Genomic DNA, 5,211 nt, shown 5'->3' on the forward strand with positions numbered 1-5,211 from the left:
TTCCTTCTGCTGCTTCCTTGTGATTGTATGTGGGAAGTTTCAATGCTTGTCCCTCCCTACTTTTTATTTTTTAAATCTTGTTAGGAGATTTTATCTATTCTTAGGTTTCAGATCTCCCCTTTATATTGGTAACTCTCAAATCCCTCTTCTCTATGTGGTGATAGGGAAACACATATTGTACACCCAAGTGTGAGGAAGTTGTATTCGTGTTGGGGTCTGGAGGATGAATTGACGTTAGTCAGATGAGGGGTGTATCCTAGCTTGACTTTACTCCACTTTTGATTTTAAGTGCTAGCTGTAAATAGTTTAGTAAGGTCCTCTCTCTTATTTTTAATGTGTTACCCATTTGTCGATTTCTAATTACCATAAATGTTTTATTTTATTTTATTTTAGAGACAGAGTTTTGCTCTGTCCCCCAGGCTGGAGTGCAATGGTGCGATCTTGGCTTCCTGCAACCTCTGCCTCCCAGGTTCAAGTGATTCTCCTGCCTCAGTCCCCCAAGTAGCTGGGATTACAGGCATGTGCCACCAAGACTGGCTAACTTTTTTTTTTTTTTTTTAAGATAGAGTCTCACTCTGTCACCCAGGCTGGAGGGCAGCGGCACAATCTTGGCTCACTGCAAACTCCACTGGGATTACTGGCCTGAGCCACCATGCCCAGCCCCAGCTAACTTTTGTATTTTTAGTAGAGACAGGATTTTACCATGTTGGCCAGGCTGGTCTTGAACTCTTGGTCTCAAGTGATCTGCCTGCCTTGGCCTCCCACAGTGCTGGGATACAGGCATGAGCCACCTTGCATGGCCAAATGTTTTATTTTAATATTGAAATAATATCATCCCTTTGTATGATGTGAAAGTCAACCAGACTTCACTTATATTAGATGCCAGATGCCTAATAGGGTAGTTTCTGATAAGTTTCTCCTTTTTTTCCTGCAGAATGGAGAAAGAAAAGGCACAAGCAGTTGAGCAACAGGCCAAGGCTAGTGAACAGAAGAAGGCAGAGGATGTCAAGGCCCAAATGGAGGCTCTTTCAAAACAGCAGCACTTGACTTCCCATCAGCGGGGGGAGTTGGTACTGGTCCCACTTTTACATACATTTTTTACTTGACAGCATACATACATTTTTTACTTGACAACATACATACCTACATTTTTTAGCCAAATTCATGCACACCCATGCACAATGATATATTCTTGTGGGTTTTGGGGTTTATTTTTTGAGACAGTGTCTCACTATCCCCCAGGCTAGAGCAGATCACAGCCTCGACTCCCTGGTTCAAGCGATCCTCCCATCTCAGCCTCCCTAGTAGCTGGGACTGCAGGCACACACCACCATGCCCAGCTAATGTTTGTAATTTTTATAGATATAGGGTTTCACCATGTTCCCCAGGCCAGTCTCAAACTCCGGGACTCAAGCAATCCACCTGCCTCAGCCTCCCAAAGTGCTGGGATTTTAGGTGTGAGCCATTGTACCCAGCCAGGTTGGTTTTTTTTTTTAAGTTTATCTCACATATATCGTATTGTCATTATTTGAAAACAGCTCTGTGGATACACCAAGCTGTGGTTTTGTAAAAAGTATACATATTTGGAGGACATCTGAAATAAGATTTCTATTATTTATCTTTAGAGTTTCATGAGTAATTTCTGAAAATAATTTTTTCTTGTGAATTTCCAGTTTGGAAAATTTCTGCAGTATATAGAAAAGCAAATTACGCTAAAACTCCGTAAGAGTTTGTTGTAATTGATTATTATAAAGCTACTGATGGTTTCTTAGTGTTTTCATACTATAAATAATGTTCCATGGCCAGGTGCAGTGGCTCATGCCTGTAGTCCCAGCACTTTGGAGGGCCAAGGCAGGAGGATCCCTTGAGTCCAGGAGTTCAAGACCAGCCTGGGCAACATAGGGAGACCCTGTCTCTAATAAAAGAAAAAAACAGAATTAAAAAAATAAAAATACAATGTGCATATATGCTGAACATTGAGCACCCGAATAAAAGATGATTACCGGCCAGGCATGGTGGCTTACGCCTATAACCCCAGCAGTTTGGAAGGCCGGGGCAGGTGGATTGCCTGAGGTCAGGAGTTCGAGAGCACCCTGACCAACATGGTGAAACCCCATCTTTACTAAAAATGTAAAAATTAGCCGGGCATGGTGGCGCACGCCTGTAATCCCAGCTACTCGGGAGGCTGAGGCAGAAGAATCGCCTGAACCCAGGAGGCAGAGTTTTTAGTGAGCGGAGATCACACCATTGTACTCCAGCCTGGGCTGCAAGAGCAAAACTCTGTTGGGGGCGGGGGGGGGGGTGCAGGGAAGAAAGGTGGTTATCACTTATTCCTATTGAGAAAATACTATAAAAGTTTTTACCACTTCCTGCCGCGGCGGCCTCAGCGCTGGCCCGAGGGGACCAGACCGCCGGCCCCCGCGAGCGGCATGCAGCGCTGAGGAACGGCGACCCAGCAGGGCGGCGCCATGAACCTCCTGCCGTGTAACCATCACCGCAACGGGCTGCTGTACGCTGGCTTCGACCAGGACCACAGATGCTTTGCGTGTGGGATGGAAAATGGATTCCGAGTCTATAACACTGATCCACTAAATGAAAAAGAGAAACAAGAATTTCTAGAAGGAGGAGTTGGCCATGTTGAAATGTTATTTCGCTGCAACTATTTAGCTTTAGTTGGTGGTGGAAAAAAGCCAAAATACCCTCCCAACAAAGTAATGATCTGGGATGACCTGAAGAAGAAGACTGTTATTGAAATAGAATTTTCTACAGAAGTCAAGGCAGTCAAACTGCGGCGAGATAGAATTGTGGTGGTTTTGGACTCCGTAATTAAGGTGTTCACATTCACACACAATCCCCAATGGTTGCACATCTTGAAAACCTGCTATAACCCCAAAGGCCTCTGTGTCCTTTGTCCCAATAGTAACAACTCCCTCCTGGCCTTTCCGGGCACGCACACGGGCCACGTACAGCTTGTGGACCTGGCCAGCACAGAGAAGCCACCAGTGGACATTCCTGCACATGAGGGTGTCCTGAGCTGCAGTGCACTCAAACTGCAGGGAACAAGAATTGCAACTGCATCCGAGAAAGGGACCCTTATAAGAATATTTGATACTTCCTCAGGGCATTTAATTCAGGAACTGCGAAGAGGATCTCAAGCAGCCAATATTTACTGCATTAACTTCAATCAGGATGCGTCCCTCATCTGCGTATCCAGCGACCATGGCACAGTGCATATTTTTGCAGCTGAAGATCTAAAAAGGAATAAACAGTCCAGTTTGGCCTCAGCCAGTTTCCTTCCAAAATACTTCAGTTACAAGTGGAGTTTCTCCAAGTTTCAGGTTCCCTCAGGCTCTCCGTGCATTTGTGCCTTTGGAACACAGCCAAACGCCGTCATTGCAATTTGTGCAGACTGCAGCTACTACAAACTCCTGTTCAACCCCAAGGGGGAGTGCATCCGAGATGTCTACGCGCAGTATCTAGAGATGACTGATGACAAGCTGTGACTCCCCTGCTGGGGGCGCCACAGCACCCACCACCTGCCGCCTTCAGGCTCTCGGGGCTGGTGCCAGAGCCCCAGGGGCCTCCTGGGCCACGGGCTGGAGGGGCTGCCCAGGGACCTTGGTCTCGAAGCCTTAGGTGGTTGTCTGCTTTCCTAAGGACTCCCATTTCCAGTATTAAAGAGAGAATCATCATCAAGGCACCGTAGGTACTCAGTGCTGTGACCAGCTTGAGTGGCCGCTGGCTGTTCCCATGAGTTCAGCTGTGATGTTAGCTTCAGTGGCTCCACCGCATCCTCACGCTGACGGGGGCTCCATACGGACCTGGGAACTGGGCTGAGAGGGTGGACGAGTTCAAGTTTGTTTTTGCAACAGATTCCATTGTTCTTACTGAGTCTGCAGCGGGGAAGTGAACAAGTGTGCAAATGTAAGTTCTTACATTATAAGCAGATTTAAATAGAACACCAGCAGCTTGCCTTAGAAAAGGAGAAAGGAATTCCTTCTCCCGTCCGAACATGAAGAAAAACGACCTGACCCTGTAGAGAGAACACAGCGTGAATGTTTCCCCTTGTGTGAGCCCAGCCTGTGGTCTTCTCCGTACCTGCAACGTGATCATCTGTGCCCGTAACGTCGTCTGTGCCCTTGCGTGGCGTCCCCGTCTCTGTTGGGGCCATTAGAATGAGATGGACACCAGGCCACCGTAGAAGCCGAGCTGTCAGACCTCAGGCGTGTGCGGGGCGGGGACGCGGGGTCTCCTGGTTACATTCTGGGTTAAATCTGTTTCCCGGTTATGTGTAGGGAACATCAGAGTGATGCACGGACTTTGAACATTCGTTATGGGGGAAAACATCCTTTAACTTCGGGGTCGTCTGGCAGAGCAGGATCTGGGAGGGCCCACTGCAGTGCCCGCTGCAGTTCCCGCTGGTGTGGAGGGAAATGCCTTGGTCTGGCCTCCAAGCCCCCAAGTCCACTGTCTTCCCCTCCCCTCATTTGTAAGAATAGCTACACACTAACATTTTAGGAAGGAAAGGCACATAACTTTTTTTAACATTTGGTAACTAAAATAGGTTATGGGCTCTACATTGTCAGCTAGTTGGGATATATATTTAATTTTCTTAAATTCCCGTTAAAGAAACCCTATTTTATGGTTTTGATTTCAGATTGCAAACATATAAAATCTGCGTAGCAGCGAGTTCTCGGTTTTGCCAGTTCCTTCAGTTCCTTTACTGTTACTGTCATGTAATCAACTAACTCTGTATGTGGATTTTGATGTAAAGTATGCATGTTCCTTTTATGTGTATTTAATCATGATGTTTAATTTTGCACACTTATTTGTAATGTTTCTTTTAAATAAAAGTGACTAATTTTGTTGTAAAAAAAGTTTTTACCAACTTCAGTATATAAACATTGAAGATACAGATGAATAGATATACTATATACAATATTATTAACATAGTTATACATAACTATCTAAAAATCACATATAAACCAAATTATTTGTTTCAAACTACTTTTCCCTTGCATTTTATAAAACATTTTTTCAAATTCTTATGTATCTTTCAGTTTACCATAGGTCCTTCACTTACATCAAAGTTTGAGATGATAGCACGTTTGGATTCTATGTATGATGCTATCTGTCACAGGAAATTCATTACTAAACCCAAATATCTATAACAACTGGCTAGTTGTTTTGTTTTTTATTTTATTGCTGTGT

General features: G+C 45.0%; 1 pseudogene; it reads left to right on the forward strand.

The window, feature by feature from the left end:
* Positions 1 to 2,459: 2,459 nt before the first annotated feature.
* Positions 2,460 to 4,331, forward strand: LOC455037 (WD repeat domain 45B pseudogene; annotated as a pseudogene).
* Positions 4,332 to 5,211: the final 880 nt, after the last annotated feature.

This window comes from Pan troglodytes, chromosome 19 (assembly GCF_028858775.2).
Source record: "Pan troglodytes isolate AG18354 chromosome 19, NHGRI_mPanTro3-v2.0_pri, whole genome shotgun sequence".
Classification (NCBI taxonomy): domain Eukaryota; kingdom Metazoa; phylum Chordata; class Mammalia; order Primates; family Hominidae; genus Pan; species Pan troglodytes.